General features: G+C 41.1%; 1 protein-coding gene and 1 non-coding gene across 4 annotated transcripts in view; both read left to right on the top strand.

The window, feature by feature from the left end:
* The window catches only part of SGPP2 (sphingosine-1-phosphate phosphatase 2), a 254247-nt gene that overhangs the window by 186512 nt on the left and 44298 nt on the right, over positions 1-23437 (top strand). The window lies entirely within an intron of this gene.
* On the top strand, positions 11167-11274 carry LOC119472255. The gene has a single exon (XR_005201373.1). It is a non-coding gene; the product is annotated as a U6 spliceosomal RNA (small nuclear RNA).

Raw genomic sequence — 23437 nt, forward strand, 5'->3', positions numbered from 1 at the left:
GACAGCAAGCAAAAGCAGGGAAAACTGCCTTATAAATTCATCAGATCTCGTGAGAACTCACTATCATGAGAACAGTATGGGGGAAACTGCCCCCATGATCCAATTACCTCCCACCTGGGCCCTCCCTCCACACTTGAGGATTATGGAATTACCATCCAAGATGAGATTTGGGTGAGGACACAGAGCCAAAGCATATCACAAAGTCTTACTTTGTTGCCAGGCTGTTCTCGCACTCCAAGCCTACAGCAGTCCTCCCACTTTGGTCTCCCAAAGCACTGAGATTATAGCCATGAACCACCACACTCAGCCCAAATGCATTCTTAACTAAGTCTAACATTAATTTTGTAAAACATGAATATCTACATTTACGTATGATGAAACTGAAGGTGAGACATTAATAACAACAGAGCTCATTCTCAAGCCAGCCCTCTTTTTACTTCATCTTACTGTTAGGCCTAAAATAAATCTGGAATGTTAAATAACATTTATAGGAGGCTGTTGGTTTGGTCCAACTCATGCTAAAATTCCCCATCACCAAACCAAAACCAATCTGTTCATTTGACCTTCTGAGAAATCAGGAGGGCGAGAGAGAATAGCCGTAAAGGCCAGTTTTGGTGGGCAAGATAACTAATTTCCTTCTGTTTTAATCCTTATTAAAAAAAAACAACATGATATGAACTACTCAATCGTTTTCTATTGTACTATTTTCCTGTTCCCAGCTTTCAAGGAAAATCACTTTAAAACCACCAAGCTGCTTTTTGTTCTCTTTCCTCAGCCCTTTCCTCTCTGTAGAACCGGCCTCCTCTGCTGAACCCATTGGAACACTCCTTCTATTTTATGGAATGAAGTGTTGCCCAATTCTAGAATCGCAAATGAAGCCAATTAAGATTTTTAAAGGATCCCAGCTGCGCTGAGCACTGGGAAGAAAAAAGATTTAAAAAAATCTTTAAGCTAAATTTGTTGTAATTTTGTCTTTTGACAGGAGGAAATCAAGAGTTTTGGAAAGGGCCCAAAAGGCTGGACTGTAGGCGGTAGAGATAGAGAGAATGTTCACGAATGAGCAAATATACTCCTTATGAAGTTTCAGAGAAATGGGTAATGACACTGACTAGTCAGGGAAATTCTGGGAGGCGGCAGCAGTGATCTCCCAGGTCACCTTGCCAGCCCACAGCTGCCCAACTTGCACTTGTGCCTTCACTGAATAACTATGTGTTCACATGCAACATGCCGAGGGCACCAGTTTAGCCCTGAGTGTGCAGTTCCACGACTGTCACCAGTGGTCCACAGTCATTATCTGTCCAAAATCTTAGCATGAGGCTTTCTCTAATGGGAGCTAGCCAAGAGCATAAATTCACCTCCAAAACAATTGTATAGCTAGTCATTTTACGATATATGGGGGCAATCAGAGCAGGATTTAAACATTTGCCAAAGACTGGATCTCTCTTTTTCTCCCTTTTTGTTTTAAAAGGAAGTTTGTGTTTTTCTCTGTGTTGGAAGTCCTGGCCTTGCCTAGTATCAGCCACTCAGAAAGTTCCTGGAGGCTTTTCTTTAGCTTTCCCTTAAAACATAAGAGTTGCTGAGGCAGGAGAATTGATTGAACCCAGGAGGTGGTGTTTGCAGTGAGACGAAATTGTGCCACTGCACAACACCCTGGGAAACAGAGCGAGACTCCATCTGCCCACCCCCTCAAAAAAGCTGCTGATGGTTTGAAAACCTGAAGGAGTTTGCTAATGTCAGAGTTTACTTTTAATTATTTGCACCTAGCCAGGCATGGTGGCTGATGCAACTTGGGAGGCAGAGGTGGGAGGATTGCTTGAGGCCAGGAGTTTGAGACCAGCCTGGGCAATAAAGTGAGTCCCTGTCTCAACAAAAAATTTAAAAATTAGCCATGGTGGTATGTGCCTTTGGGCCCAGCTACTTGGGAGGGTGAGGTGGGAGGATCATCTGAGCCTAAGAGGTTGAGGCTGCAGTGAGCCATTTTTATGCCACTGTACTTCAGCCTGGACAACAGAGCAAGGCCCTGTCTCAAAAAAATAAAAATAAAAACTATGGGTGGGGGATCCAAGATGGCCAAATAGGAACAGCTCTGGAGTGTAGTTCCCAGTGAGAACAATGCCAAGGGTGAGTGATCACGGCATTTCCAAATCAGTTTTAACTGCCCACAGACCATGAGATTCCCAGGCTAAAAAGCACCACAACTTTCCAGCACAGCTGTTTCTGTTGGTGCACAAAAACTCACACAAATCTGGGTGGCCATTTCAAGTGGTGCCTGGAATACCTGGGAGACAGAGTCACTCATTCAATCGAAAATAAAAGGGACTGAAACACGGAGCCAGGTGATCTGGCTCAGCAGGTGTCACCCCCACAAAGTCCAGCAATCTGAAACGTGCTGAATTGAGAGTTTTGTAGCAAGTGCAGCTGGACATGGGATGGGGGAAGGGCATCTGCTATTACCGAGGCAGTCTGCCATTACCGAGGCAGTCCGCCATTACTGAGGCAGACTGCCATTACTATACCTCTGGAAACAAAACCACAAGGAAGCTCAAACAGCAACTGGGCAGAGCCCACAGCAGCTCAGCAATCCCTCTGCTGGCAGACTGTGACTAGGCTATCTCCTTGCTGGGCAGGGCAGCTCAGAAAAAAAAGGCAGGAACATGTCAGGAACTTACAAATAAAGCCCCACCTTCCCAAGACAGAGCACCTGGGAAAAAGGCAGTTATGAGTTCTACTGCAGCATACTTAAACGTACCTGCCCAGCAGATCTGAATGGAGCAACAGAGCTCCCAGCACAGCACTTGAGCTCCTATAAGGGACAGACTATCTCTTCAAGCAGCTCCTGACCCCTGTATATCCAAAGAGTCACCTCATAAAGGAAAGCTCAGGCTGACATCTGGCAGGTATCCTTCTGGGACGAAGATAACAGAAGAAACTAGCAGCCACCCTTACTGTTCTGCAGCCACCACAGGTGATCCCCAGGCAAGCAGGGTCTGGAGTGGACCTCCAGCAGTCCTACAGCAGAGAGGCCTGCCTGTTAGAAGGAAAACTAAGAAACAGAAACAACTTTAATATCAACAAAAAGTACATCCACTAAGAGACCCATCCGAAAGTCACCAACTACAAAGACCACAGGGAAATAAATCCACAAAGATGGGAAGAAACCAGTGCAAAAATGATGAAAACACCCCAAACCAGAATGCCTCTCCTCCTCCAAGGGATCACAACTCCTCACGAGCAAGGGGACAAAGCTGGCTGTAGAATGAGTCTGATGAATTGACAGAAACGGGCTTCAGAAGATGGGTAATAACAAACTCTTCTGAGCTAAAAGAACATGTTCTAACCCAATGCAAAGAAACTAAGAACTTTGAAAAAAGGTTTGATGAAATAATAATGAGAATAAACAGCTTAGAGAAGAATATAAATGACTTCATGGAGCTGAAAAACACAACACAAGAACTTTGTGAAGCATACACAAGTTTCAGTAGCCAAATCGACCAAGCAGAAGAAAGGATATCAGAGATTGAAGATCAGCTCAATGAAATAAAATGAGAAGGCAAGAGCAGAGAAAAAAGAGTGAAAAGAAATGAACAAAGCCTTCAAGAAATATGGGATTATGTGAAAAGACCTAATCTATGTTTGATAGGTGTACCTGAATGTGACAGAGAGAATGAATCCAAGCTGGAAAATACTCTTCAGGATATTAGCCAGAAGAACTTCCCCAACCTAGCAAGGGAGGCCAACATTCAAGTCCAGGAAATACAGAGAACACCACAAAAATATTCCTCAAGAAGAGCAACCCCAAGGCACATAATCATCAGAGTCACCAGGGTTGAAATGAAGGAAAAAATGCTAAGGGCAGCCAGAGAGGAAGGTTGGGTTACCCACAAAGGAAAACCCATCAGACTTACAGGGGATCTTTCCTCAGAAACCCTACAAGCCAGAAGAGAGTGGGGACCAATATTCAACATCCTTAAGGAAAAGAACTTTCCTTATCCAGCCAAAAGAATTTCATATCCAGCCAAACTAAACTTTATAAGCGAAGGAGAATAAAATCCTTTATGAACAAGCAATTGCTGAGAGATTTCGTCACCACCAGACCTGCCTTACAAGAGCTCCTGAAAGAAGCACTAAACATAGAAAGGAACAACCAGTACCAACCACTCGAAACACATACCAAATGGTAAAAAGCATCGACACAATGAAGAAACTGCATCAACGAATGGGCAAAACAACCAGCTAGCATTAAAATGGCAGGATCAAATTCACACATAACATTATTAACCTTAAATGTAAATGAGCTAAATGTTCCAGTCAAAAGACACAGACTGGCAAAATGGATAAAAAGTCAAAACCCATCAGTGTGCTGTAACCAGGAAATCCATCTCATGTACAAGGACACACAAAGGCTCAAAATAAAGGGATGGAGAAAAATTTATCAAGCAAATGGAGAGCAAAAAAAAAAAGCAGGAGTTGCAGTTCTGGCTTCTGATAAAATGGACTTTTAAACCAACAAAGATCAAAAGAGACAAAGAAGGGCATTATATAATGGTAAAAGGATCAATGCAACAAGAAGAGCACCCAATACAGGAGCACCCAGATACATAAAGCAAGCTCTTAATGACCTACAAAGAGACTTAGACTCCCATACAATAATAGTGGGAGACTTTAACACTCCACTGTTAATATTAGATCAACAAGACAGAAAATTAACAAGGATATCCAGGATTTGAACTCAGATCTAGACCAAGCAAACCTAATAAACTTCTACAGAACTCTCCACCCCAAATCCACAGAATATACATTCTTCTCAGCACCACATCGCACCTACTCTAAAATTGACCACATAATTGAAAGTAAATCACTCCTCGGCAAGTGCAAAAGAATGGAAATCATAACAAACAGTCTTTCAGACCATAGTGCAATCGAATTAGAACTCAGGATTAAGAAACTCAATCAGAATCACAAAACTTCATGGAAACTGAACAACTGGCTCTTGAATGTTTTATTGGATAAACAATAAAATGAGGGCAGAAATAAAGATGTTCTTCTAAACTACTGAGAATGAATACCCAACGTATCAGAATCTCTGGGACACATTTAAAGCAGTGTCTACAGGGAAATTTATAGCAATAAATGCATACATGAGAAGCAAGGAAAGATATAAAATCGACACCCTATCGTCAAAATTAAAAGAGCTAGAGGAGCAAGATAAAAAATTTTAAAAATCTCAAATGCTAGCAGAAGACAAGAAATAACTAAAATCAGAGCAGAGCTGAAGGAGATAGAGACAAGAAACCCTTCAAAAAAATCAATAAATCCAGGAGCTGGTTTTTTGAAAAGATCAACAAAATGGACAGACTGCTAGCCAGATTAATAAAAAAGAAAAAAGTGAAGAATCAAATTGATGCAATAAAAAACGATGAAGGGGATATCACCACCAATTCCACAGAAATACAAACTATCATTGGAGATTACTACAAACAACTCTATGCACATACATCAGTAAACCTGGAAGAAATGGATACATTTTTGGACACTTGCACACTCCCAAGCCTAAACCAGGAAGAAGTTGAAACCCTGGATAGACCAATAGCAGCGGCTGAAGTTGAAGCAGCAATTAATAGCCTACCTACTAAAAAAAGCCCAGGTCCAGATGGGTTCACAGCCAAATTCTACCAGACATACAAAGAGGAGCTGGTACCATTCCTTCTGAAACTATTCCAAACAATCCAAAAAGAGGGAATCCTTCCCAAATCATTTTATGAGACCAGCATCATCCTGATACCATAACCAGACAGTGACTCAACAAAAAGAGAAAACTTCAGGCCAATATCCATGATGAACATAGATGCAAAAATCTTCAATAAAATACTGGCAAACCAATTACAACAACACATCCAAAAGCTTATCCATCACAATCAAATAGGCTTCACCCCAGGGATGCAAGGCTGGTTCAACATACACAAGTCTATAAATGTAATCCACCACATAAACAGAACCAAAGACAAAAATCACATGATTATCTCAATAGATGCAGAGAAGGCCTTTGACAAAATTCAACAGCCCTTTATGCTAAAAACTCTCAAGAAACTACATATCGACAGAACGTATCTCAAAACAATAAAAGCTATTTACAACAAACTCACAGCCAATATCATACTGAATGGTCAAAAACTGGAAGCATTCCCTTTGAAATCTGGCACTAGACAAAGATGCCCTCTCTCATGACTCCCATTCAACATAGTATTGGAAGTTCTAGCCAGATCAATCAAGCAAGGAAAAGAAATAAAGTATATTCAATTAGGAAAGGAGGAAGTCAAATTGTCTCTTTTTGCAGACGACATGATTGTATATTTAGAAGACCCCATCATCTCAGCCCAAAATCTCCTGAAACGGACAAGCAACTTCAGCAAAGTCTCAGGATACAAAATCAATGTGCAGAAATAACAAGCATTCCTATATACCAATAACAGACTAAAAGAGAGCCAAATCAAGAACGAACTGCCATTCACAATTGCTAGAAAGAGAATAAAACACCTAGGATACAACTAAGAAAGGATGTAAAGGACCTCTTCAAGGAGAACTGCAAATCACTCCTCAAGGAAATAAGGGAGGACACAAACAGATTGAAAAAACATTCCATGCTCATAGTTAGGAAGAATCAATATTGTGAAAATGGCCATACTGCCCAAGGTAATTTATAGATTCAATGCTATCCCCATCAAGCTACCTATTTGACCTTCTTCACAGAACTGGAAAAAAACCACCTTAAACTTCATATGGAACCAAAAGAGAGACCACATAGCCAAGACAATTCTAAGGAAAAAGAACAAAGCTGGAGGCATCATGCTACCTGACTTCAAACTATACTACAAGGCTACAGTAATCAAAACAGCATGGTACTGGTACCGAAACAGAGATATAGACCAATGGAACAGAACAGAGGCCTCGGAGGCAATGCCACAACCATCTGATCTTTGACAAGCCTGACAAAAACAAGCAATGGGGAAAGGATCCTCTGTTTAATAAAGGGTGTTGGGAAAACTGGCTAGCCATGTGCCGAAAGCAGAAACTGGACCCTTTCCTGACACCTTACACTAAAATTAACTCCAGATGGATTAAAGACTTAAACATAAGACTTAACACCGTAAAAATTCTAGAAGAAAGCCTAGGCAAAACCATTGAGGACATAGGCATAGGCAAGGAGTTCATGACTAAAACACCAAAAGCCGAAATAGACAAATCGGATGTAATGAAACTCCAGAGTTTCTGTACAGCAAAAGAAACAATCATTAGAGTGGCCCAGCAACCAACAGAATGGGAAAAACTTTCTGCAATCTACCCATCTGACAAAGGGCTAATATCCAGAATCTACAAAGAACTAAAACAGATTTACAAGAAAAAACAAACAAACAAACCCATTCAAAAGTGGGCAAAGGATATGAACAGACACTTTCAAAAGAAGATATATATGGGGCCAACAAACATATGAAAAAATGCTCATCATCACTGGTCATTAGAGAAATGTAAATCAAAACCTCATTGAGATACCATCTCATGGCAGTTAGAGTGGCAATCAGTAAAAAATCTGGAGAGAGCAGATGCTGGAGAAGATGTGGAGAAATAGGAACACTTTTACACTGTTGGTGGGAGTGTAAATTAGTTCAACTATTGTGGAAGATAGTGTGGCGATTCCTCAAGGACCTAGAAATAGAAATTTCATTTGACCCAGCCATCCCATTACTGGGTATACATGCAAAGGATTATATATCGTTCTATTATAAAGATACATGCAAACATATGTTCATTGCAGCACTGTTTACAATAGCAAAGACCTGGAACTAACCCAATTGCTCATTGACGATAGACTGGACAGGGAAAATGTGGCACATATACACCACGGATACTATGCAGCCATAAAAATAATGAGTTCGTGTCCTTTGTAAGGACATGGATGAATCTGGAAACCATTGTTCTCAGCAGACTGACACAAGAACAGAAAATCAAACACCGCTTGTTCTCACTCATAGGCGGGTGTTGAACAATGAGAACTCATGGACACAGGGAGGGGAGCATCACAGACTGGGGTCTGTTGGGGGGGAATAGGGAAGGGACAGTGGGGGGTAGAGAGGCTGGGGAGGGATAACATGGGAGAAATGCCAGATATAGGTGACGGGGGGATGCAGGCAGCAAACCACATTGCCATGTATGTACGTATGCAACAGTCTTGCACGTTCTGCACATGTACCCCAGAACCTAAAGTGGAATAAAATGTGTGTGTGTGTGTGTGTGTGTGTGTGTGTGTGTGTATAAAATAAAGCCATCTCACTAAAAATAAAAAACAAAAGTATTTGCACCCAAATCCTTTTATATTTACATTTTATCCTGCAAATGAAAAACTGGTTAGAGAGTATCCGCAAGGTCTCTCAGCTTAAAAATGAGAAGAAAAATGGCTTAGTTGAATTTTACTTGAGTTATCTATGCTGCTAGAAAACAGAAACCATGAAGATAATCCTTCTACCTTTCTGCGTGTTCCAGGAAAGGATTTACTCCAAGGAACCCCCCCCCCCTTCTCCCTGGGGCTTAGATAAGACCCACAGATGCCTCCCTTGTTTATTAGTGACAAGGCCAGACACAAACCCTCCAAATTCCTATTCTTTGTCTCATAAATGATTAACTGAACTCTGTCCCCACTGGTCAGTCGACAAAGTACCTGCCGCCTTGACTTGACCAAATTTTAATTAAGTTTCTCTCTATCTGTAGACCCCTGAACTTTGACCCATTCTTACCACACAGTCCCTTCTACAAATAGGCTGACCTCAGTGTACACATAGTTTTACTGTCCTGACCCATCTTCACCTTCCATCCCACTTCCACACATCCAGTTCTCCTGAGCCTTGTTCATTCTCCTCTAAGTAGTAGAAAAGCCCTTTTCTCCTTTACATTACAGACATTTGCAGATCTCTTGGTCTCTGTGTCATATGGTGCCCCACTCCCTTCGTGCAAGAATTCTTTTGAATGATGTCTCTCCTTACCTAAATCCAGGTTTGCTTTTTATTTGACAAAGATAATAAATAAATAAAGCAAAAAATTCAACCCTACACTTTCTGTGCCTGCCTGTGGAGATGTCTCTGAACACAGAGCAATGTGAAACACAGATGTAAAACAGTTCCTGTCCATGAGGTCTTCTCTTCTAAAATTGAGACACTTTACAAAGTAGTAAGCAGTCTTTTTCTCCAGGGAGGCAGGGTTTTTGCATTTATTCATTTAATAAAGACTTATCCTATACGGACACTGGTAATTTTGTATTCCAAACATTTCTGGAAACATTCCCTCCATTCAGGCCTGTATCATCTTTATTTTGCACTATCGCAGTAGATGTTCTCCATCAGTCTCGCCTGAGTTGTTCTTATGCCCTCAAATCCATCCTCCCCACAGCATTTAGTGATCTATCTCAAAGGTAGATATGAACTTTTAAAAATATGTAATGCTTCTCACAGTCAGACTTCTGCCTAAATCTCCACCCCTAGCCCTTTCCCCTGTTTGTTCCTGTCTCTGGTGAGACCCCCCCGGTCACCATCCCTTACATACGGGACATATACATACTCTACTTTATACCCCTTTCCTGATGTTACTCTGCCATTCATGCTGTCACCATTCCTGCCTGCTCCCTGCCCCCTTTACTTCAGCTAAGCCTCAGTGCAGGCGTCATCTCTAGAAAAGCCACTCTGACTCCTGTATCTGCATTCCCTCCCAGTTGGTTTCTTATTGCTTCTTCAACCTGGCAATTCAATAAATAAATACTGGGTAACATGAATAAAGGCCATTTCTACAACAGTGATTTAAGAGATATCCCCTACAGGAGCATCCATGTAAAGAGGTCATTGAAGTTCAGGATGGTAAAAATACATGGAGAACATCTGTAAAGCACTACAGTAGCATCCTAGAGGAATTGTTTTTAGAATGAAATTGTTTCCATCTGGAATGGCTCCCCATTAGCCCTGATGGAAAGTTGGGAAATAAATTTGGTCAAGGTTCCTTGAAGGTGTTTGCAGGATGAAAATAGAAATGCTACATTTCTGAACTGTTCAGTTTTGGAACCAGAAACCAACTTGTATTTGCTTTTTGAAAAGAGCATCAGATCTCTTTCTTTCTTCTTCTTCATTTATTTATTTGACAGAGTCTCACTCTGTCACCCTGGCTGGAGTGCAATAGTGTGATCTTAGCTCACCTCAACCTCCTCCTCCTGGGTTCAGGCAATTCTCCTGCCTCAGCCTCCCGAGTAGCTGGGACTACAGGTGTGCATCACCACACCCAGCTAATTTTTGTATTTTTAGTTGAGATGGGGTTTCACCATGATGACCAGGTTGGTCTCGAATTCCTTACCTCAGGTGATCCACCCACCTTGGTCTCCCAAAGTGCTGGGATTACAGGTGTGAGCCACCGCGCCCGGCAGATTTCTTTCTTAACCTTGTAATTGGTGAGCAACGACCTTTAAATGTATTTATTTTGTTCATTCATTTAACAGACACTTGGCAAGGACCTACTATGTGCTAAATATTATGCCAAGTGGTACAGATTAGGCAATGGACGAGACAGACTCCGTCCTGCTCTGGGGTTGACATGTAGGCAAAACAGACACTAACAGGTAATCAATACAGGAATTAAGTATTGTACAATTACTGTTTAGGACATAATCAGGGAAGAGCAGAAACCTACTTTAGAGAAGGTGTTTGGGGAGGGGCCGCTTGTGCCAGTTTCCTTTAACTTAAGTCTTGATGGAGAGGAGCCAGCCTCATGAGACCCCTGAGGGAGAGAGTCCCAGACCAAGAAAACCTCAAAGTGGGAAAAAGTTCACCTTGTGGAGGAGTGAGAGAAGCTAATGTGACTCAGCAGAGGTAGAAGTAGCTTTCTTCTAGAAGCTTCCAGGAGACCACATGCTCCTGGGTTACTTCACACGGGACCCCTTCTCAGTCTCCTTTGGTGATTGCAGAGGGTGTGGCCTCTTTGGGAAGCCTAAGTTCGGTATTGCCTCAACCATCAACTCAGCCTGAGATCATGGATTGTCATTTCACCGATTTAGACTTGGGTTCTCTCATACGTAAAAGGCAGAGGTTGTATGAGGTGCTCTCAACTCTGTATACCATGATGCTATTAACATTAATAACTGTGTTCACTTCAGCAGCACGTATTCTAAAAATTAAAACGATACAGAGAAAATTGGCAGGGCCCCTCGGCAAGGGCAACACATCAATTCATGGAGCATTCCATATTTTTTAATCGCAGTCAATATGTCTGGGACATTTGAAGAAGCCAGTGTGGTCTCCCAGCCCAAAGAAATCATTAATTACTAAAAGATCACTGAATCTCGAGAAGCATCATTTATTCATTCATTCATTTTAAAAGTGAATGAATGAATGAATTTTTTTTCAACAACAAAAAAAATTGAGCACTTAAAATGCCAGATACTGTTCCAGACTCTGGGCCACACTAAGGCAGAATGTCCACTCAGGGTAAAGATGAGGCTGATAAAATAAAAATATATAGTCTAAATGCAGGCAGGGCATAAAGTTGTATAAAGAAAAACAGAAACACGTTATGAGGAGAAAGTGATGAGAAGCATGGTGTGTTAAGTAAGGTGGTCAGAGAAGGCCTTTCAGCAAAGGTGTTTGGGTACAGGACCGACTTTACTTAATTTACTTATAGCTCATATTTAAATTGTTTATGGCAAGCCTAGAATGTTTAATGTGTATCATCATCCTTTCTAGTTGATTTCTGTGTTCATATGGAAATCAGTGGAAACCAAAAGTCTAAATACTCCAGCAAGCAAGGCTTCAGAGAAGATAGCTAAATTTTAAACAACTGCAAAGCTGTCTTTGACTTGGTCTTTCCATCTTTAAAACAAAACATGTGCTATCATTCAAATCTGTTAAGACATTTCATCAAACATGGGTTCTGTAAAGAGACTTCCATTGTCAGCATTGCTGAGCCTCAGCCTTACAGTGGAAAGTGGACATTGCACAGAGAAGTAGGGATGTGACTGCCCTGAAGACAGATTCTGACAGGCTCCAGTCAAGCCTCTCATTAAAAAGGGTCATTGGGAGGTTACATGAAGGTTTAGGGGGTGTCGACGGTGTGAGCAACCTCCCTTCCGAATGGAGCAGAGTTAATCACTCACTGGCCAACTGGAAAATCAATGGCTCCCTGCTTTCTCTCCTACCCTTTGCCTGTGCTTGGCCAGCCTGCTCCCCTGCTCCCTGCAGTGAACTGGCGTCAGGCAGAGGACTCTGGGATTCTTCTCCCCTCCTACTCAAAGACTGGCTCTTCAGGAGGAGAGTCATCTAACCCCAGGGGAGGACAGTGTGTTCTTCCCTAACTGGGAGAAAACTTATAATGAAGACTTATTGCCAAAGAGGAGGAGGAAGAAGAAAAGAGGGGGCATTAGGGGAAACACAAGTTGGGACATTGGGGGAAAGGCAGTCTTTCTGAAGAAAGACATCATTGCAGCCAAAATGTAAAGGAAACAATATCCAGAGATGATGGGCTGGAAGCATTTCCAATTCAGTGCTATCTGCGTTTTTAGAACCTTTTTGTTAAGGAGATGGTGAGTTGCCTGTTTGTGGTTGAGCTCTAAATGTCTTCATGTTTACCCCAAATGAGGCCATCCATGGAACTGACTAGACCAGAGGTCCCCAGGCAGAAGGCCTGAAGAGTCAGGATGCCAGCACTCTGGACTGGAACTTACAAGGTGAAGTTCTCATTTTGGGCCTCACTAGAAGTAGAGCTGAACCCTTTGGTTGGCAGAAGGGTGTAACCAGTAGGAATAATTATTCATTAAGGTCAAAAGAATTGTTCTTTCAGTGGGTCTGGTTGAGTGGTGTTCATCCCAGAGGTATGCAAACCACCACCTGAGCTTCAGGGCTCAGATACTCTGTCACGTAAGGAAGAAGGTTTAGAAATTTCCTATGAGAGAGGTTAAATCATAAAGTAGGAGCCAGTATTATGACACAGGGAGATGTGAGACTGTGGTTCTCAGTGGTGGTGGTTCCACTGGGATGGAATGGGGGTGAGTGGGGGCTGGAAGCACGGAGGGAAACAGTCAAGACATGATGGTCTTGATTCTGACTTACAGCTGAGTGTCTTCATTTTCAATTTTAAAGGAGGAGAAGCGATAACCAGAAAAAAAGGAGGGAGCGATGAGGAGTAAGTGGGGATGTTGTTAGAAATACAGCCAGTTTGAGGGTGTTTAAGAAGACAGTGGACTTAGTTTGCCACACATTGTTGGAAGCCAACCTACTCATGGTCACCATCTTGGCAGTTGTTTGGAAAGAGTATGGAATTGGCTTTTCCCAGTGCGGAGAGCATAGCCTGTGATGTCAAACTGAGAATGGAAACATATATTGTGTGAAGAAATGAAAGAGTCCATTTGGCTGTTTCCCCAGATTAGCGGATACACATCCAGGGCGCCTTCAGTGAAAACTGGTATCGTCTGCCTTGTCTTAAGTGAATTTTCTTCCCTGCATCCTGTGATTATGGTTCCCATAACTTTGTTAGCCTTCATATTGAGTTTTTATGCTCATGCACTTCCTCAGCTCTCCATTTCCTTCCAAGCATCTTAACTGGTAATTCAGTTTGCTCATGGACTGCTTCGCAGCAAAGCATCTCACCATGAAATGGTGCTTCTCCCTACATGTATGAAATAGAACTAGCAATGTTGGCCTTTGGGAACAAATAACTCATACCTGAGGGTTTGGGGACGATCATCTGCTGTTCTTATCACCATTTGGCTCCCCGCCATAAGACAAGTGGAGAGATTTGGGCTTTTGTAAAAAGAACCAAATTCAGACAAAAAGAAAGCCTGTGACCTTTGGACTTTCCAACCAAGGACGCTTAGTTAGGGCTAGAGCAGGAGTCACTTGAGCCCGCCCCATAAATCCAGGTCTCCTTTTTGCAGTACAGGTGACTGTTCATGGGAGAGGAGGCCAGTAACTGTCATTCCGAACCTGGACAGATGAGTTTGCTGCGGCTTGGCCCCTTGGAGTCTTTAATCCCTCCAGAAATAAATCTTTCTTATTTCTTTTGAGTGATCACCACTCAGATCTTTTCTGAATTCTATTAAGAATAAAAACCTCTGACAGACCCACTGAGGTGACCTCCAGCTCTAACAGCTCACTACATAGGGAGGTTCTCAAACTTCAAAAGCCATCCTTTTACAGAAGCTTAAAATTAAATGACTCAACTCTGACCAAATGTGTAGGAAGAGTGGGCAGTTGCTGGAAAAATTAGGTGTTTGTTGTTAAGGACCTTGAGCCTAAAATCAGACTCTTGGTCAGCAAAATGGCAGACCTGATCTCACCTCATCAGGAGACTTCCTCATAAACAGACATTGCCATAGAAGGACAGGTGAGAGAGGTGCATTCACATTTTCTGTTGTCTCAGGGTAAGTCAAGAATAGATACTCTGAAGCTAGATTACTGTTCCAGGATATACTGAGCCTGAATCTCACTTTAAACTTTTGAACTAATCTCAACTAAACTTTTTCCCCACAAATTGTGAGACATATTAGAAAAATCCAAATAGTCTACAGAGTTGTTTTTGTTTTGTTAAGCGTTTGGATGTTTGATGATGGGGGAGGAAGGAGGAGACAGGTAAGAACATTTGCCTTTATGGTTAGCATCTTTAAGACAAATGCTTTCTCAATCTTTATGGTAAAACCCAAGTTTACCTGGGTACCACTAGAATGACCAGAGCTTTAAGAAAGGTCTAAACAGATGTTCCTTATGCCACCCTCACAAGTTTTCCCATTTGTTAGGCGCACTCATAAAATACAAGTGATTGAATTGGTTTGGCAAAATATGTGTGAAATAAGGAAACTGACCTAGATAAATTGGGAAATTTGCCCAATTAAATTGTTTTAAACCACCAGAAATCGGGATGTATACATTAAAATGTCTTGAGAAAATTACAGAAGTTTATAATTTAGATTTAACCTAACCATATCCCCTTCTTGCTCACGGACTGCTTCACAGCAAAGCGTCTCACCATAAAATGGTGCTTCCCCCTCTGTGTGTGAAATAAAGCTAGCAATATCAGCCTTTGGGGACAAAGGGCTCAGACCTTAGGGTTTGGGGATGATCATTTGCTGTTCTTAACACCACTGGAGGAAAAATAAGAGTGACTTTCTGGAGTAATTTGCAGATAGCCAGGATCCTTTGAAGACAAAGACTACTGCTTTCCTTAAATGTTACCAGGCATACTCCAAACAGATTATCCCTTATTCACAATGTTTGGGACAGAAGTATTTTGGTTTTTGAATTTTTTTTGTATTTCAGATTTCAAGATATTTGCATTCAGCATTCCTAATCTGAAAATCTAAAATGTGAATAACTCCCATGAGTATTTCCTTTAAGTGTCATGTCAGCATTCAAAAGATGGCGGATTTGGGATTCTGGGTTTTCAGATTAAGGACACTCAACCTATTTTTTTTATAATATGCACTGTAGATAAGCTGCTGTTCACAATGTTGATTTCTAACATCTAAATGGCTCCTGAACAGATACACATGTAAGTGATGATTTAGATAAAGGCAGCAGCTGCTTATTATCAATGCATCATGCTGAGAAGCTCTAGCTTGCTGTTGCTAAAGCCAACAGTGCCAGGGGGAATGGCAGCTCATCTTGGAGGCTAACATCCGGAATGGTTTGCATGGAATTGGCACCATTCCTGAGAGAACATTCACTCTGCGTACAAAATTCTATCCTGTAACACTGCTTCAATTCGAGAGTTGTATTGCCTTTAAAAAATATGAATAGGAAGAAATAAGAAGTTGAAGTATTCTAGGTCTTAGTTTTAAACTGGTTTATTTGCAGTTAATATGCAGCTGGTTTATTTCTAATTGAAGAAAAGTTACCCATTCTGAGGACATCACCTAGACTACCCTTTTATTCAAATCACCTGCTATGGAAGGCTCTTCTTTGAGAGGCCTAAGGAAATACAGAAACCATATGTTCCTGATAAAAAGATCTCTTTAGATTATGTCGCCCATTCAGGAAAAACAGCCAAATAATAGAACCCAAAAGGGTAAAAACCAAGAGCATTGTTGCTAAGGATGAGGGATGATCAGAAAGTCCTTCTGTTGTAGCTAAAGCTATATATTAAAATGATGATGAGGCCAGGCGCTGTGACTCACGTCTAGAATCCCAGCACGTTGGGAGGCCAAGGCGGGTGGATCACATGAGGTGGGGAGTTTCAGATCAGCCTGGCCAACATGGAGAAACCCGTCTCTACTAAAAATACAAAATTAATCAGGCGTGGTGGTGCGGCTTGTAATCCCAGCTACTTGGGAGGCTGAGGCAGGAGAGTCATTTGAGGCAGACGGAGGCAGAGGTTGCGGTGAGCTGAGATCGCACCATTGCACTCTAGCTTTGGCAACAAGAGCAAAACTCTGTCTCTGAATAATAACAATAATAATGAATGTTTAATTTTATTACATATGTTATGAAATATTCAAACATATTAAGGCTCAAATAAAAGGAATAGAGCATGGTGCATTCTTGTTTTAAAGCGTTAAGAGCATAGATTTATTTATACAGGTTCACTTACCTTCAGTATTCAAGTCCACCTTCAAGGGACACGTAAGATTCACTTGTAGGGCTGTTCCTGAGGTGAGATGACAGAGGTCTCAGGTCCCTGGTAATAATTGCTTTGAATCAGTGTATAAATTACAGGACAGCATGGTTTTTTTTTTCCAGTATAGTGTGTGGGATTATAGCGCTAGTGATTATAATGTCTATTTTGTGTGTCTCCATGTGTTTTATTTTCTTACCTGCACTCCTAGTGTGCACATGGAAATTTTATTGATGACACCAATGATACTAAACAAGGGAAGACTCTCAGGTCCTTCCTTCTTCATGGGTCTTAAATGGGACCCATATAAAGAGAAAGGAAGGTTCTCAATGTGTTGGGATGGAATTGGGGCAAGGATTCCTCAGTGACCGAGGGCCTCACTCTCCCTCCCATACTTTTGCTGGGGTGAGTGTTCCAGGACTCTTACTCCTTAGAGGCCATGCAGATCATAAGACAGATCCCCCCAGTCAGTCTCTATGGCCAAATTTGTGGTCATACCAGAAAATCAGCTTGGTTAAATGATCATTGAGTGCAATACCCTCCCCAGATCAAAAATGGGATAGTGGTTGCCACAAAGGCAACCAACCGGTCCTGAGTATAGCCTGGGATGCTCTTCCAGGGACCCTTGATGCCTCCTTTCTTGACTCCTTGATGTCATTATATTTGGTACCTTTCTCCAGATGGCAAATCACATTCTCCACAAGATTTCCACTGACTTGGAAGGCCAAGTCAGTGAACTCTCCATTCAACTATGGGATTATCCTGTACACAGTTTTGGCTGGGCCAGGGATTCAGGGATAATGACCACTGACATGACACTACAGCTTGCTAGAGAAGCATGATCTGTGGGAAGCAGTGATGGCATGGACCATGGTCTGAGATTCCTCCATGTTACCACAGTCATCATTGATGACTTCTGCCAGGAGAACCAAGCATTTGGTATGCAGGTGACATTGCTGACAATTTCAAAGGAGTTGTCATCTTCACAGTTCTCTCCCATTCTGAGCATATAGAGACATTGGCGAAGCCAGTAGGAATAATAACCCTTTGCCTCCACCTTTCAAGTGAATGCTAGCCTTGTCTTAGATGGTAAAGAATACAGTGGGCTCTAGGATGTATTCAACATCACGTCACCCCATTTGGTATTGGGAGGTTCTTGAACTTGGAAAATGAATGTAGGATTTCAAATTGACTGCACTTGTATCAGCCTTGATGGTGCCATTGAACTTGCCATGGGTAGAATCATTTCTGGACATGTAGTTCCTGCTATTGAGGTCAAGAAAGGAGACACTGATGGCTGCAATATCCATTTTGGAAGCAGCCTGTTAATTAGGCACCCAGAACGGAAAAACCCATGTAATCCGATTTTTGCCACCATGACAGGGTGAGCAGGCTGGCACTGCACAAAAAGGTGAGGCTTCTATTTGTTGGAGAGGAACTGACAGAGCTGCATGGGTTTTAAATGTGAAAGTGAAAGTAATACATTTTAGGCCAGGTCCAGGAAGCAAGCAAGGTTGGACAGCAAGTCTTACAAGTTGTTCAAAGCCATTTGGTTCCTGAATTTTAGAGCGCAAGTAACGTGAGTTTCAATAGCAAACAATTTATACAAAAGTTTATCTAAATACATTCAGCTTCTGATTCCAGAAAGCAGAAGTTTGGATAGTGAGGGATATTTATATTTACTGCTTGCTTACAGGCACTCACACATGCATGCATTCAATCACTCTTTCATTTAGGACCTCGATTTATTGAAAGAGCTAGGAGATTAAACAACCATCATCTAAACTAGAGATAATCATATGAAGATGAGTGGATATACGTAACTGCATAATTGTAAAAGAACAACTATGGTTCCCAAAGTGCCAAGTATGTGAGATGAGCTTGTTGTCGTTTCGTTTATATATGTACATCTTGGATTGAATATACAGTTGATCTTTAAACAACATGGGTTAAATCAAGTGGGTCCACTTATACACGAATTTTTAAAAATAAGTGTATTGAAAACTTTTCTGTAAATTTGCAACAATTTGGAAAAACTCACAGATGAAAGGTGTCGCCTAGCAAAGTTGGAAAAGTTAAGAAAAAGATATGTCGTAAATGCAGAAAACATATGTCAGTACTATTTATGTTATCATTTACTACCATAAAATATGTACGAATCTATCACGAAAAGTTAAAATTTAGGCCAGGCCCGGTGACTCACACCTGTAATCTCAGCACTTTGGGAGGCTGAGGAGGGTGAATTGCTTGAGCTCAAAACTTCAAGACGAGACTGGGCAACATGGCAAAACCCCATCTCTACAAAAAATACAAAAATTAGCTGGATGTGGTGGCGGGTACCTGTAGTCCCAGGTACTTGGGAGGCTGAGGTAGGAGAATCATCTGAGTCCTGGGGGTCAAGGCTACAGTGAACCGTGATCACACCGCTGCACTCTAGCCTGGGCTGCAGAGTGAAACTCTGTCTCAAAAACAAGAAAAAGTAGTTAAAATTCACCAAAACTTAGGCACATAAACAAATAAAACTATTCATGACACCAGCCACAGTCTAGGAAATTAAACAAATGTAAAGATGCAGTATTAAATTATAACAGCATAATTATAGTGCATACTGAACTACTGTAATAATTTCATGGCTACCTCCTGTTGTTATTGTGGTGAGCACAAGTGTTGTGAGTATCCACTTAAATCACTGAGTAACACTAATCATCTCCATGTGAACAGTTGTCTCTCCAGTAAATTGCATCATAGTAAAAAGTGATCTCTTGCAGTTCTCATGTATTTTTCATCATATTTAGTGCAACACGCTAAACTTTGAAAAACACCATGGGGCCCATTCAAAGTGCCACTAATGATGCTGAAAGTGCTGCCAAGAGGCAGAGAAAAGCTACGAAATTACAAGAAAAAGCTGAACTGCTTCAGATGTACCATAGGTTGAGATCTTCCCTCTGTGATTGCCACCATTTCATACAGATGATTCATCTTGTAAACAGATGATACACTGATAAATACAACACAGTACTGGAAATGTGTTTTCTCTTTATTATGATTTCTTAATAACTTTTCTGGCTTAGCTTACTTCATTGCAAGAATACAGTATATAAGACATATACCAAATGTGTGTTCATCAGTTGTTTATGTTATTGGTAAGGCTTCTAGTAAACAGATGCTGTTAGTAGTTAAGTTTGGGAAAGTCAAAAGTTATGTATGGATTTCAACTGCATGGAACATTGGCACTCCCAACACTCAAGTTGCTCAAGGGCCAATTGTATATTACAAAACTTAACTAACAATCAGATCATGATTTCAAAAGGAAATAAGCCAATTTAAAGACCAGTGTTAAAGAAATAATAACATGGGTGGTCCATTAGTGTGGCAGAATCTGGAAGGTGGTTTGTGAATGAATGTGTTTGAAAAACACTTGGGCAGGGTGATCTGGGAGCACAGAGAAAACCTCCAACTCCAGCTTTGTAGGAGACCCACAGAAAGTGTCCCAGTACAGGTCCACTCATACTCCACTTAAACTATTCTGACTCCATCTTGAAAGTCTGGAAGAACTAGTCATTAATAAAGATCAAGGATAATGCTTGGTGATTTAGTGAAGGTGATTGATGTAGAATTCAGCTGTTGGCGCAAATGGCTTGCTTTGATTTTCCTGAGTTTGTTAGAGTTTATAACCTATGAAAAGGTCTTGGTGCTGGTTTTACTGTTTTGGATGCAAGTAAAAGAAGAAAGAGTCTTTGGTTAGTAATCAGTCAGCCAAGACTGAAGACAGACTTCTGTCCAGATTGCATATTCTGAGAATATCTTTAAGATTGGTGGTATCACACTTAGAGATTGGAATCATTTGTGGTTTTAATCAGATGAGAAAGTTGGACCTGGGACATGACTAACATGTATTACATTTTTGCCATCAGGACTTTGTAAAGATAAAGCTTTTGATCTTGTAACATTATTTCTTAGTCTTTTCATGGTCAGGAGGACTGACAATTAAAATTCTAGCAATGTGAGGGAGGAATCTAGTAGAAAAGAATTTTCTTAGCAATGCTTCTGTTGCTATCTGAAGTAAATTTTTATTTGTTTTTGCACGAAAAATTGAAACATCACACCAGGTGTGTTTGCAAAGTGTGTCTCCTGCCCATTCCCGACTTCAATTCTAATCCCCCAGTGAATCTACTATTCAGTTTCCCATGTACCTACACGCATTGGTATGTGAATACCTTTTCAAAATGCAAGTGGCAGCAAAATGTACTCTTCAGCCTCTTGCTTTCTCATTTAACAATATACCTCATAATTCTTTTTTAACAGTTACATAACTTATTTAACCAGTGTCCTGTCATGAACATTTAGAGTTGCTCCCAGATTTGTGCTGTTGGTTGATTGACTGTTCATTTGTTTGAAGAAGGGTGAGCTTATGCATGATTTTTGTGTCTGAGTGTGTTCTACATTTCCTAGGACTGAAAATGCCCATTCCCTCAGTGGGAGTCATTTGCATGTGATGTTCATCCAATGACAAGTAAACGACACCAATCCTAGCATTCTGGACTATTCATTGGTGGGATGGTAGGGATGAGCAATTTTCTCATCAGATGTGACATCTTAATCTCCCAGCAGGGCACTCAGTGTGCTCTATTGAACTCCAGATGGATCTAAAGGATTAAGATAATAGACTTTGAGTTTTTTAAGGATAGATATCTATTCTCATGTATTATACATATGTCCTCACTTAGATTCAGTAGAATCATACAATGTGTGTTCTTCATGTTAGACTCCTTTCACTCAGCATTACCATGTTCAAGGCTTACCCATGTGGCAGTCGTGTATCAATACTAGAGGTACTGATGTAGCTGTACTAAGGTAGCATGTATCAGTACTTCTTTTCTTTTTATGGCCACATGATATTCCATTGTAAAGATATAACACAGTTTGTTTATCTGCCTATCAGTTGATAAACGCTTAGGTTGTTTAAACTTTTTGGAGATTGACAAGAATGATGCTAACAAATGCTAACAACATTTATGTACAAGCTCCAGTGAGGAAATGTGCTTTCCGTTCTCCTAGGGATACACCTAGGAGCGGATGGCTGTCTGGTGTCTGTTTATCCAAGTCATCGTATTGGTAACCTGAGAAAAAAAGAGAATGAGATTCATTTGGATAAATTAAGAAGCAGAATAGGTATGTACTGGTAGAGAGGCTGTGGTCTTTGGGTTACAAATCATTGTTCTTTTGCCTCCGACAGTCAGTGATATAACCAGTTCCTGACTTTTTGGAAACAAACTTATAGATAGACTGTAAATCCCAGTGATTTGCAGCGTTCCTATCCCGTGAGACATGAGAAATAATCATACACTCCCGTTAGTTAACAGTGCATCACTTGGGCTATTTCTCCGTGGTGGAGGGGACTATGAGTGTAGCCAAGGGAAGGAAGAAAGATATTGGGATTTTTCTAATTTTTTTTTATATGGTGGGTGTAATTTGAAAAGGGCCTCTTGGTGCTCTGTTCATCCTGCAGACGACTTAGCTTTTATTATGATTACAGTTCCATGCCATCGCTCGACACCGTGTGGGAGCTCCCAGCCAGTTTGCCAAGGTGATAATGATCTTTGATTACTTCCTGTGTTGCCTCCTTTTGGGTTTTTGCTTTTATGCGCAGGCCTTTGGGACCTCAGCCCGAAGAAGTATGAAGGATGATGGAATTTATTTGGGTTACTTAAGGAAGGTGGCCCCTTCAACAATACAGAGAAAAGCCCTTCACTTAGGGCAAGCCACACATTGAGTTAATCATATTATTTTTTTATTTTTATTTTTATTTTATTAAACTTTAAGTTGTTCTGGAGTACATGTCCAGATCATGCAGGACCTATTACGTATACACATGCCATGGTGGTTTGCTGCATCCCCTCCGTCATCTACATTAGGTATTTCTCCTAATGTTATCCCTCCCCAATACTCCTATCCCCTGCTATCCCTACCCTAGCTCCCCCACCTCGCAACAGGCCCCAGTGTGTGATGTTTCCCTCCCTGTTTCATGTGTTCTCATTTTTCAACACCCACTTATGAGTGAGAACATGCGGTGTTTGGTTTTCTGTTCTTGTGTCAGTTTGCTGAGAATGATGGTTTCCAGCTTCATCCGTGTCCCTGCAAAGGACATGAACTCATCCTTTTTTATGGCTGCATAGTATTCCATGGTGTATATGTGCCACATTTTCTTTATCCAGTCTATCATTCATGGGCAGTTGAGTTGGTTCCACATCTTTTCTATTGTAAACGGTGCCACAACTAACATACATGTGCATGTGTCTTTATAATAAAACGATTTATAATCCTCTGGGTATATACTCAGTAATGGGATTGCTGGGTCAAATGGAATTCCTGGTTCTAGATCCTTGAGGAATCGCCATACTGTCTTCCACAATGGTTGAACTAATTTGTACTCTCACCAACAGTGTGAAAGTGTTCCTATTCCTCCACATCCCCTCCAGCATCTGTTGTCTCCAGATTATTTAATGATCATCATTTTAACTGGCGTGAGATGGTTTCTCAATATAATTTTGATTTGCGTTTCTCTAATGACCAATGATGATGAGCATTTTTTCATACGTTTGTTGGCTGCATAAATGTCTTCTTTTGAGAAATGTCTGTTCATATCCTTTGCCCATTTGTTGATGGGGTTGTTTTTTTCTTATAAATCTGTTTTAGTTCTTTGTAGATTCTGAATATTAGCCCTTGTCAGATGGGTAGATTGCAAACATTTTTTCCCATGCTATTGGTTGCTGGTGGTCACTCTAATAATAGTTTATTTTGCTGTGCAGAAGCT

The sequence above is a fragment of the Cebus imitator genome, unplaced genomic scaffold (genome assembly GCF_001604975.1).
Source record: "Cebus imitator isolate Cc_AM_T3 unplaced genomic scaffold, Cebus_imitator-1.0 Scaffold91, whole genome shotgun sequence".
Taxonomy (NCBI): domain Eukaryota; kingdom Metazoa; phylum Chordata; class Mammalia; order Primates; family Cebidae; genus Cebus; species Cebus imitator.